Source organism: Mustela nigripes, chromosome 10 (assembly GCF_022355385.1).
Source record: "Mustela nigripes isolate SB6536 chromosome 10, MUSNIG.SB6536, whole genome shotgun sequence".
Classification (NCBI taxonomy): Eukaryota; Metazoa; Chordata; class Mammalia; order Carnivora; family Mustelidae; genus Mustela; species Mustela nigripes.
Window position 1 is genome coordinate 53,344,217 of NC_081566.1, and position 13,097 is coordinate 53,357,313.

General features: G+C 43.5%; 1 protein-coding gene across 6 annotated transcripts in view; it reads right to left on the reverse strand.

Annotated features, from left to right (window-relative positions):
- Nucleotides 1-13,097, reverse strand: part of ESRRG (estrogen related receptor gamma) — a 620,659-nt gene that overhangs the window by 567,237 nt on the left and 40,325 nt on the right. For 2 of the 6 annotated variants that reach the window (XM_059413343.1, XM_059413339.1), the window contains exon 1: nt 7,164-7,347. The exons of 2 other annotated variants lie outside the window; for them this stretch is intronic. The gene's annotated coding sequence lies outside the window, so the exon portion shown is untranslated. Of the gene's footprint in view, nt 1-7,163; nt 7,348-7,443; nt 7,532-13,097 lie in introns of those variants that run through there. 2 more of the 6 variants (XM_059413335.1, XM_059413342.1) reach the window with 2 other exon arrangements.

Below are 13,097 nucleotides of genomic sequence, written 5' to 3' on the forward strand. Positions count from 1 at the left end.
TTCTCAAGGGCTTTATATCCATGAGTCTCACTCAACCCTCACAGCCAACTTGGAAGTAGATGCTCCTATTATTTACATCTTTACAGATAAGACAAATTCGGAGAATTTAATAGTGTCACAAGATCATACAGGCCATAAGTGACCCAGCAAAATGTTAAAATGGATGCCCTCACTCTGATTTGTAAGCTTTTCCACATAACACACTGTAACATACTTTCCCTTGAGGAAGGATGTGCACACCTTAGTTTCCACCTTTTTCCTTTTGATTTCTCATCCAACCATCAATTAACTGCAGACCAGGCTGTCTGAGACATACACACACACACACACACACGCACGCACGCACGCACGCGCACACACACACACGCACCACCTCTCTCCTCTACCTTCACATGCCTTCCATCTTTGTGTCTCTCACGTCTGGGCCAATTACTTCAGAGAATAATTTTTCTCTCCATTTTTATTCACTCTCCTGCTTTTCAGTGCATTTGGGTGTCAAAAAACAAATCTTATCACAGGTGATAAACTTGGAAGTAGTGCTAATGTTACACTATTCCAAGGGAAAGGAAAGCCATATACTTTGCAACCAGCCTCTAAAAATCCTGAAAGTTTCTTAAAAATCCCTTTCACACACTCTACAATGGTTTCCATCTATCTTTTTAACTCCCAGTTATATGTGCATTTCTCTTAAACATCAACCCTCCAGAGTCTAGATAAGTGATAAACTATCATTCAGTTTTATTGCCTTTATGTTATGTTTATCACTTGTATCATAATAGAACTCTTTTTCATATTTTTTCATCACTGATATACAGTATTTCACTCCAATAAGTTAACATAGGCTTTTACAGTCTATTCTAGTGAAAGGAGTCAGGATTTAAGATTGTTTTATGTAGGGGAAAAAAGTGTGTTTTGAATAGCTCATAATTGATCTACAAATGAAAAGTTTTTATGTAAATCTGACTGTCTAAATTTCATGAGGCTTTCATTTCAAACCACTAAACCTGAGCTCATTTCTTACTCTACCTCCTAATATTTCTGGTCATGGCCAAAGGCCAGACTTCAGTAAATAATTAGTTGATAGAATGGAAATCAACAGCAGTATAATTAATTGGTCAATTCATTACTAATCAATCATTTAATGCAGAGTCACAGAGGTGAAGTAAGTTGGAGACCATCAAGTCAAATGCCCTCATTTATAAATGAAGAAACAAAGGTTCCCTGTTCTCAGATACAGAAGACAACCCGAACATACTATAAACTACGCTTACGACCATTTCAACTCATCCTTAGCTAAAGATCGATGTTCAGCCATAGACACATTAGCCCAAAAGAGCAAATTTCTAGCTCTGAAGGTGATTGAGCCAAAGGATCATCAGGTATTATGTCCCATTTCTGCAACCTTTGGAAAATAAATGTTCCTACTAAATAGAAAATGAATTTCTAATAACTGAATTAAACTGTTCATCTAAATAGCCAACTTTGGATTTCTCTCCACACATAATAACTTGGAAAAATATATAGCCTGTGTTTACTATAGCACAATAGCCACAGTCTCTAAGAAGAGCTATAACTCGCTAACAATTTTCCTGATTTATGTTTGAAAACATACAAGGCATGAAATGACTTCTGCAACCTTACACTTTCCTCAAGAACACTGGTAGACAGAAGATATATTCCAAAAGTCATGTTGGGTTGCCTGTTAAAGCTCCACTTTTAATAGAAATGCGTGATAAGTAATTATGCATGTCCCACCAAAAAAAAAAAAAAAGTCATTAGATTTTCCCCCCAATTATGAGAAGAAAGAAGAGAAAAGGAAGGGAGAGAAGGAGGAAAAGAGAAAGGGAAAGATGGAAGCAGGGAAGAAATTCTGATAAAAGAACCTATTTTCTTATAATGTTTATATATTGTAAAAACTGATTGCCTTCTTGAGTAAGAAAGTGCCATAAATATTCTTGCAAGCAGTAGCTTGGGGATAATGTATGGTTATCTACTGTAACTCGGTACACACATGTTAGTTATACTTGTTCTTAGTATTTAACATATATGGAAATCTGCTTCACAATCTAGAATTGTGCTAATAAAAAGAGGTATTTGTGAATATAAATTATATTGGTCATAAAATCAGCCTTATTAACCTAATATATCTTAGAGCAAGAATGAATTTAAATGGGCCACTCTGGTAACACAGATATCCAGAAACACTGTTTATTCTACTGTAGAAGTATCTATCAGAATAACACAAAAGTTTCGCTATGCTTCACATAACGTTAACATCTTGAATCTGAATCTTCAAAACAGTAAAAAATGAAAATGTGAGGCATGCATATTTGCCAAGTTCAAATAATGTGTTTGTATAAGGGAAGTAAAATAAGCACATTCATTAATTAGCACCTTTCCTAGAGTCCCATCCAGGTTATTTATTTTAGCAGGTGGGCCATCGGAAACAGCCATCAGGTCCCTAAGTCAATAAAATACCTTCCGAATCTCCAGTGTTTTGCATTTTATCACAGAGATTCCAAAGACATTCAACCTCCTTTAAGGTAACTCTGATCCTTTCCCTGTTTAATGAATAAAGTATCCATTATAAAAGAAACATAAACAAAGGCCTGATTTTAAAACTATGGATGATGCTTCTTCACAACTACAGGTAATATATCGTGCATAATGGTATAAATGCACTATAAAATGGGGGGTACCCCTCGGTGAGTGTAAGGGAGGTGGGCTTTATAACCAATGCAAAGGAGGGGGTAGCCTAGGGAGGTGGGGACTTTTCCCCACTAGAAATCATCAAGATTAAGGAAATGAATGGTACCTATTCTTCAAGAAAAAGAAACCTGCCCTAGCTATGGTGCTGAAGACACACAGAGACTTAACATTATCACACTGTGTATTTCAGGAATGTATTTCAAGGTGTGCAAAGATTTCTCCAGTTACTTGAATCTGAACATCCAAGACCATCAGATTATGTGTCTATGTTCTACATCAAAGGCCTGTACACATTCTGCAATCATCTCTTAAAAGAAGGCTCCACAGGCCCGGGCCACCATCAATGATTCCAACATCAGGTACTATTAGAAATGAGGCTCAAAAGAGTCAAAGGAAGATCATCCCCCGAGAAAGGTCCTTAAACTCTCCTAGAGCACCTCACCCCCAGCGGCCAGCATGACAGCATGACAAGCACATAGAACTTAATCATAATTTCCCGCATGGGTTCTAAAGGCCCAACTTACTCTACTGGGATGGCCATGTTAACCTAAAAACCGAAATGCAAAGCTGAGTTATCTCACGGTTTTAAAAGACCGACCACAAAGAGACAAGACAAAATGTCTTTGTTTGCACCAAGGCTGAGAACATGATTTTTTTTTTTTTTTTTACTTTATAAATGATTTTGATATTTTAAAGGACTTTTTTTTAAAAAAAAAAAAAACATGCTAATGTAAGACCTAGTAATTATTACTTCAAAACGACAGAAGCTATTGTTCATGGAGAAATTTTCAGTTGGTTTTCTCATACCCGTGGTTCAATTGAAAGATTTACCAACTGCTCCCTGGAGAAAACAGCAGATCTGCATTTAAATGGAGATATAGTATTTCCAAATGCACAGTACCTAGAAGGCAGATACTGTCAAGGTTTCTTAGTGAGAATAACTCAAATTGTATTAGGTACATCTCAATGCTGTAGTCATCTCCATTCTCATAGGGCTCAGTTTCCATCCCGTTCTTTCTCCTCGGTGCATTCTTCATAACATTTGTCCCAAGGAGTTAAAATTAAACCTTGCTCCCCTGCAAAACCCCCACACGAACAACCAGCGATTACTACTGTACATATCATTTCTGATGTGTACAGAAAAAAGACCACAGAAGATAGGTTGGCCAGAAATGTTAAATAATTGAAAAGTATAATGACTTAATAGAGTAGTAAGCTTCGTTTACAATGCAGCCAATTTAAAGCCATAAAAATAGTGTGTAAAAATTTTATCTTGTGGTTGACCATTACATACCCTATCTATTATTCAAAAGTATCTCAACACTGTTTTTCTTCATTAATGTGGCTTTTGGCATTTCCCTCAAAATCTTTTTGGTCCTGCAGTTTTCCAACAATTTTGAAACAAACACAAAATTCCTGCATAAAGTCACCTCACCAGGATCACGAGCTCTTCCATATCTAATTGAAATTAATTTTATAGGTCAATCCGTAAGGCATTCTCTAAGTTCCTTGAAGATGATTTGTTTGGCATTTAAGGCAGTCAAGCCCACAAGACATTTCAAGAAAGAAACAAGACTACAGCTACTTGTATCGACACATCTGTAAACAAAAGGAGAACCTCATAAATAACCCCTTTCCTGGGACACATAATGCAGGGTTTGTCTATATTAGACAACGTTACGGGGCATCAGGAAAGTTTTGCCTTGAGTGTTTGACTAAGGTGTGCATAGCATGTCTGTGAAGGAGAAAAAAGAGATACTTGGGATCCATTTCAAACATAAGCCCTTTGGGACACCTGGGTGGCTCAGTGGGTTAAAGCCTCTGCCTTTGACTCAGGTCATGATTCCAGGGTCCTGGGATGGAGCCCCTCATCGGGCTCTCTGCTCAGCGGGGAACCAGCTTCCTCTTCTGTCTCTCTGCCTGCCTCTCTGCCTACTTGTGATCTCTGTCTGCCAAATAAATAAATAAAATCTTAAAAAAAAAAAAAAAAAAGTAAGCCCATTAACACTGGCAGGCTCTTGCTAAAATTCTAGCTGCATCCCAAATGTCTCTAGTTGGGTTTGTCTCTAACCAAACAAGGTGACTGAGAACAGCCCCAGAAATTCTCTGCGACACTTTCCCCATCCTTCCGCGGTCTGCCTAGCTAGTCATACCTTGTCTTGCTGCCCCGCCATTCTCATGCTGATTCAAGTTCAGAACTCAAAATGAAAGATGAAATATCTTGAAGATCACTTAATATTGAAATACCGTTGCAGTAATAAGCAGTGCTCAGTTGGAGAAGGGAGCATGGTACTCTCCCGGTAACCTTTTAATTTCTGGAAAAATGGTACAGAATAAATTGAGTGGCACACACATGGAAACCTAATCGATTGATCTGCTCTATTTTGTTAAAGCACCACCTATCAGAAACTGTCTTTGCTCCCTGTCGCAATCCCTGTTCAAGAAGACCAGTGGATTTAGTCACACCATGCACAAAGATTTAAATGCCATTTTGATTTACTGAAGAAAGTAAATCATCTTTCCTCCGTGTTCACCGCCTCAGTCAACGGACAGTCCTAGGTGCCGTCTGACACTGTTCTCAATACACACTCCTCTCTGTCATGGGAGTTGACAGAGTTACAAGAATTGTTTTAGTAAAAACAACAGTCATGCATAACACGCAAGTACACTGGGTCATCTGGGCCTGTGTCACGATATACTTGAACCTTTTCGTATCTGAAGGGGAAAAAAGTGCCATCAGTGTCACTTGATCTCCATCCACGTTTTCAGGCACCTCATTTCTTTCGGCTATGCCTCGGCTCAGATTTGAGAACTGTTTAAATTTCCCTCTCTTTCCCACAATGATAGGACCGTCTCTTAGGTTGGCTACCTCATTCTGATAACATCAAATCCACTGGACAGGGGAAACAAAAAAACAAAAACCAAAAAAAAACCTACCAACAACACAAAAAGCATCCTGACACTCTCCCCCAATCCCACTCCCTGCCTTCTCCTTGAGGACACTTCTTCCTCCTGTCTCTTGCCTGCTGCTTCTGAATTTGGGCATTTTCCAAACACACTCCCCTATTTGGGCTTCGGGCAGCGTGAGAAACAAAGAAGAGTTTCTCTTCAAAACTAGACCAAGTCATTCAGCTGCTCTGAAACACTTCAAAACATCCGCAGTTCTCTTGATCCTGCCTTAAAGTCTTAAGCAGGAGTGTTTTGAAAGTAGTAGGAGGTCATATGTGCACCTAACAGCTTCTCTTAACTCACATGCTGGGCATTTTTCTTTTTCTTCTTCTTCTTCTTCTTCTTCTTCTTCTTCTTTTTTTTTTAAGAGAGAGAGAGAGAAGGAGAAGGTGCAATTTTCAACATTGCCCTCTGGTTTACGTTAGCAAAATCATTTGCTTTCCGTGTGTGTCTGTGCCCCCATCCCAGGGCCAGTGGGTCTGGTACTACAACACAAACACAGCAAACGTGCCTCCTCAGCTCCAGAAGACCCATGTGGCAATTCACACCATGACCGAAGCAAGCACAATAAATAAACACATACATAATCACTGCACAGCACTGAGGCAAGAGGGGGGTTTCTCCAGGCCCTTCCGGACTCTTCCAGAATTGCTCATTAAGATTCTGAAAGGGGGAGGGGCTGCAGCTAGGAAAAGGTTGCCAGAAGGGAAGAGAAGGGGAGGAGGGGGGATTTGCCCTCAGTGTCTTTCTCTGAGAATCTCCCGTTACCCAACATGGAGTGGGGGGGGGGGGGTTCCTATCCTGCAGCCTTTTCTGACATACTTGAGGGGAAGGAGGGGTGGGTGGTTTGAAATACTTAAATGACGGTCGGGTGACCTCCGTGCAACTTCAGAGACTCCCTCCCTCTGGAAGGTGAACGGGTTGGGGAGCCGGGAGGGAATGAGGCGTAGAGGACAGGAGGAGACACCTAGGACTACGGCAGCAGCAATCACCAGAAGGATTTCCAGCCCACGACAGCAGTCTCCAACTCCTGACACCGCCCTCTCCCCCCAACGACCCCTTCCCTAGAGCCCCTCGCCCCCCAAGACCCCGGAGGACTCACCCCGACCCCTCCCAGTCCAGTGCCCTAACTCTGCCCTCACTCTTTGCCACTTTACCAAGCCCTGAAGTCTATCCAGGGAGGGGGATGGGAGAGGTGTTTAAAGAACGAATCTCATTGCAATCACAATTTATCCGTGTCTCCAGCACACACGCCGACAGTTTTGCAGTCATGGTAAGGCAAGTCGACAAGAGGTGGAGGGTACTTATGGTTGTGTTATTGGGGGGGGGGGGGGGGGGTTTTTTTTTTTTTTTTTTTTTTTTTTTTTTTTTTTCCAAGAGACTCTAAACAAGTGAAGGGGGGAAGGGGGTAGCGATAGAGATTTCAACCAGGACTGCAAATCAAGAACGCCCCAGATGCAAATGTCTGTCTCCAGATGTTGATGATAAGGATTTGGACCAGTTACCTTGGCAGGGTCAAAACTGCAGCAGGTTAATCAGGTGAGTCGTCGGGGATTTTAAAGAAGCCGAAGCCGGTTTCTTTGGCTATGAAAGTCTACAAAACCCCCATGCAGGAACATTGCACATCTTACACACGCCTCCTTTAACTGGGCTCCCGCGACCTCGGCAGGCGAGGGGGTGCTGGCCGGCCCGCCGGTGGCAAGGGCACGGCCACCGGCTCTGCCCCCGCGGGCGCGGGGCCGGCCTGGCCCCCGGGGTCCGCGTCCCGAGCGGCTGTGCACTCACCGAGCCGGGCTGCGAGGGGCAGAGGGGCGCCCGCGGCTAGCCGGAGCGCCGAGGCGCCTCCCTTTTCTCTTGGTAGCGTCGGTCCGCACTCCCTGTGACCCAGGACGTCATGATGCCTGTCTGTTTTCTCAATGATAACTTGGCAGAAGAAGAGAGAGGCTGCCAGGTTCTCCTCGGGTGGTTACGTGGTATGTGCACGTTTCTGTTTGCATGCGTTTCTCTCGCTCCCTTTTTAAAAATAAATATCTGTGTTTGGAAAAAAAAAAAATCCCCGGCACTGTCAGGATTTGATTGCATTATTGCGTTTGCATAATTGACGCCTCCGGGTGTGTATCTGTGTGTGGATGTGCGTGTGGGGCTTTTTTTCCCCTTTAAATCCTGCCGCTCCCGCCGCCGCCGCAGCAGCCGCTGCAAAGGGGAAGCAAGCATGCGTTCATCTTTTGTCTTTCATTTTACCTTCAGGGTGACATTCAGTGCCAACTGCTCCCTTTTGACCGTCGCCAATCCCCGCCTGGGCAAAATAAATTTTAAAAACGTGGGGGGAGGGGAGGGACCGGCCCCCGCAGCCCCAGCGCCGGGGTGGCGACTCCCTCCGTTAGCGGACCCCAGACCTCCCCCGACCCACCTCCCGCCCCTGAAAAACCCTTTTCCCTTCTACCCACCGGGCCCAGGCAGAGAAGCGGCACCAAGACAGCGAGGAGCATCCACCCCGGGCCAGACACTCATGTTCGCGGCTCCTACTTGCTGACTTGCATCTCGGATGCCTTCTCCGTGTGTAGGCCTCTCACAACTGGAGCTATTTTTGTCTCCCAGAGATGTTCTTTAAAGCCTTTTAAAAATGGGAAGGGGGCAGGGAAGAAAACCAGAGGGGGTGGGGGAGGAGGGAGAGAAATAAAAGCCCGAGCCCCCTAGGTGAAGGGCTCTCCAGACACATCAGGAAATTTGGGGGGCTCCTGGCGCCCGACCCACCAGGGGAGTTTGCAAGTGCAGAAGGGAGAACTAGCTCTTTATCTGAATTCCTCTACAACAGCAGGAAAACTTTTCCTTCGTACAAAGCTAGTATTGCTGGCTAGTCCCTGCATTTGTCATTTTTATAATTATGGTCTCTCGCATCCGCACGAAAGGTCTCAACCATAACTCCTGATATTTATTTTTGCAAACATGAGAATGTATTTGACACGGTGTGGCCCCGTGACAGGTAAAGCAGAGATCGTGTCCCCTTTAGGACAGTTAGTTTCTGTTATTTGCACGTCGGTGTGTTTTCTGTAGTTTCTATTAATCATAACACTGTGCATATTAATCACCATATGCGCATTACTGAAAAATAAGTATCTAGTGCCAGGTCTGGCAAATATTTCGCCCTCCTTTTCCGTGGATTCCCCATGTGGAGCAGAAGAATGGGCTTAGGAATTTTATTCCACATGCTTTCTTCTTGTTGTTGTTGACCTTGGTCACCATGGTGGACTAGTAAAGTCACTGTTCCCACAGATTCCAAAAAGCCCCTAAAAGATGACAGCACCAGCCAGGGTGCAAAAAATAAAGTGTGGAGGAGGGCGTCACATCAGAAAAGCAAAGCGGACCGGGAGGAAAAACTTTCTGTCTCACCCAAGATCATCTGCAGCTTCTGTAGGTTTAAGACTAGTTTACCTACTTGAGAGGTTGCCTAAATGGAATGAAAATTGCAAGTAACTTTTCGCTTTAGAGTCATACCCCAAGGATCACTGGCAAATTCCATAGGGAGAATATTGTAATTATGCAAAGGCCAGATGATCGGAATTGGAAGAGAACCTCAGTAAAGTAGCCCTAAATGCGTGAGGGCCATTGACTAATAGATCCCCAAACTAGAACGGTGCCTCCTCACCCTTAACAACCAGACACAGCTCTCTGGCCCTGCGATCCGGCTCCTTAGAACGCCAGAAAGATGGAACTGTGCGGTCCTGTCCAGTGCTTAGAGGTCATCCGTGTCAAAGATGATTCTAAAAAAGGCCAGGAAGGGCCTATTCAGAACTCGAGTGGGTACCGTCTACTGATGCTACTGCTAACATTTTAGTGACTATCCAAGAGTCCAAGAGAGTCTTGTTAATATTCAATCTCTCAACCTGCTTCTCTAGCTTTATTACTTATTAGCCTTAGAACCAGACCTTTAAAGCGTCACTGCAAAAAGGGTGGGGGGGTAAAAAAAAAGAGCCATAACAATTTGACTCACTTCAATTCCTTGAAACCCATTTTTCTTTCCAGACAAATGCCTTCGGTGCCATTTGCCACCAATCCACATGGCGTGGAGGCAGCCACGGGGTGAGATGTCTGAGCACCGAGCAAGGGGTAGAGGTAGAGTAACTCCCCTTCTCCGGGTTTGAACAGATCCTTCCTAAACCCGGATTCTCTGAATCCACCTCTGGCTAAGAGCTGCTCTCTGTTGTTTATCCGAGTCCAAACTCCTCAGACGACATTCAAGTCTTTATTTTGTGGCTTCACCCTAAATATAATAATTAATATTGCTGTAGCTTGTTTGGTTTAACTTTCCAACCAAATCAAAGCGCCCCCTCCCCCCAAAAAAAGTGCTTACTAAGATGGATGGAATGCATGGAAGGTGCTGTCTTAAAACTTGCTTGTGGGGCACCTGGGTGGCTCATCCCTTGGGCCACCCTTCCGCTCCGGTCATGATCCCGGGGTCCTGGGTTCGAGCCCTGCATCGCGCTTCCTGCTCAGCGGGAAGCCTGCTTCTCCCTCTCCCACTCCCCTTGCTTGTGTTCCCTCTCTCACTGTCTCTCTGTCAAACAAATAAATAAAATCTTTAAAGATAAAAATAAAATGTGCTTGTGTTTAGAACTCGTAACTCCTCCACAAGAACAGGAGAGAAGGATTATTGGTATTCCCATTCTACCCAAGGAAACTCAGGCACCAAGAAGTTAAGTCATTTTCCGAGAATTACCCAGCAGGGGTTCAAATTCAAGTGCCTTGAGCCCTCACCATCAAGTTCTCTGCTTACCTACCTACAGACTCAACTTCATGTCTGCCCCCTCACAACCTGCTGTCTGGTTGCCCACCCACTGCACAGGTCACCTTTGTTAACCCCAAGGTCACAGCCAGAGCAATCCATGCCCTCTTCTGCCTCTTCGGTATTCAAATTCTCTGTTGGTCAAGGCCAAGTTCAAGACCGACGTTGCCCACAAAGCCATTATTTACTATTATTGGGTGTATTGATCATTCTCTCTTTGTTCCACACTGTTCACTTTTATGTGTGACATCACTGTTCTGTATTTCTGAGGTTTATTTTTCATCTCTTCTTCCTCTCTCAATTCCTTTCTGACACCGTTATGCTTTTTTTTTTTTTTCCCTGCCTCTTCCGGTTTGCCTACGTACGACCCCAGCTGTCCTTAACTCGCTTCCGATGTACTGCTGGACACAAAACTGCCCTTTGGAGAGCTAGGACGCCACTTTTCAATCTGACAGAAATTGCAAGTTTGATGTGGCAAAAGTTTTATCCTTTTAACTGAAAAAATTGCAAGCTGGCTGCTCCATATTTCAGATAGTCCGTAGAAAACAACCAATTAAGAACAGAGGTGGAATTATTCAATTGGAGAAGCATATGACGATGAGGGAGAGGTCATGAATGTGAGGAGCGATGGACAAAACTCAATCACTGTGGCTTTTTAGCTGTTATGATCCTCCTTCTGCCATCTTTTGAATTTTCTGAGTGTCACACTAATATTTCTCTTTAGAATTAGGAAAATAAGCGAGGACTCGTAACTGAGACCGGGGACGCCATCATGCATCTGCTACTGACCAACTCTGTGTAACCTCCGGCAAATTATTTAATAACTCTGAGCTGCAGTTTCCCTCTTGCACAAGAAGAGATTTACCTAGTCTCCAAGGTCCGTTCAACTCTAACCTTCTACAAGTCTGAAACAGGATGTGGGAGAGAAAAAAAAAAAAGAGGGCTCAGCCTAGGAAGCCTGGGGTTTTTTTGGTGGGGGGAGGGGATACAAAAAAATAATGCTAAGGAGCTCAGATAAAGCCAACGAAGTCCTTAAGTCTAATTTCTGAGTATACTTAAGGGTAGCTCAAAACACTAAATCCATATATGAAAATATTTTAAAACTTGCATTTTCCAAGATGGTCTGATTTATATAGGATAAAATAACTGAGTGTACCAACAGCCCACGGTATCAGCTACAATATTATTGGCTGTCATTCACGCTTACCTATAACTTACTTTCTTTCGAACACAACCAGATTGTTACAGACCTCACTTGACAGGAACCAACCTTTCTTGCCTAGACTCCAATCAGCTTGAATTAAATTGTGAAACTAATTGAAGAGCTACAGGTTTATGGTGAAGAGACTTGGGGAGCTAGAACATATTTCCTCTGTGCAACTAACTCTGAGAAAGCCTCCCTCAGTGTTCCTTTCCTTATTTATCCTTACCAGAGACTTACAACTCACTGACCTTCTCACCGGCTTTGGTTAGGATACATGAAACAGCAGAAGCAAAAGCACTCTTCCCACACCATGAAGTATTATCATGGCAAGTGGACTGCACTTTACACCAGAGTTGATATTCTAAAAAATGGTACAACATTAACAGAACATAAGGTCCCCTGGCTGAGAATCTAAGTTGATTTCTACTTGCTAGTTATAGGACCACAAAGTCCTACAGCTAGCTGAGGGCAGAATCAGGATGATTGTGCAGAAATCACTTTGTTCCAGTCCATACTCAAAACCTGGTATAAACCACGGGCAAATATTACAGCTCATCACATCAACTGGGCCCGGGGCAGTTAGAAAACCTATTTCAAATAGAATTTCAGGGGTGCCTGGCTGGTTCAGCCATTAAGCATCTGACTCTTGGTTTCGGCTCAGGTCATGATCTCAAGGTCGTGAGACAGAGCCCCACATCAGGCTCCGTGCTTGTGTGGAGTCGGCTTGAAATTCTTTTATTTTTTTTTTTTAAAGATTTTATTTATTTATCAGAGAGAGGGGGGAGGGGAGAGAGCGAGCACAGGCAGAGGCAGAGGGAGAAGCAGGCTCCCCGCGGATCAAGGAGCCCAATGTGGGACTCGATCCCAGGACGCTGGGATCATGACCTGAGCCGAAGGCAGCTGCTTAACCAACTGAGCCACCCAGGCGTCCCATCGGCTTGAAATTCTTACCCTCCCCCTGCGCATGCTCTCTCTCTCTCTCAAATAAAAAGAATCTAAAATAAATAAATAAATAAATAAATAAATACTACAGCGGAAATTTATACCATGCCTCTGACATCGAAAAATGAAAACAATTTCATATGGGACAAAGGTCATCAGGCTAGATTGCGTGATAGCTCTAAGGACCCATGGATAGATTAAGAGTCTGAACGTTGTAGTCAAAATGCAGGTGTGTGTGTGTGTGTGTGCGCATGCGCGCCCACATTGTTCTCAAGAGAAGCCCTGTAATGTTCATCACATTCACAGAAGGGTTCATGACTCCAGAAAGGCTAAGAACCACTGATGTAAGAATAGTTTATTTTAAAACTGAACTTAAAGAGAATAATACATTCCTTTAAGCCGAATGCCGTGCTGACTGCCACACGGACAGTGTGTAATAATCACCACTGTTCAGAATGATGGCCTTGAGACACAATAAAAGCTTCAGTCATCAAAGAAATTTATTGTCAA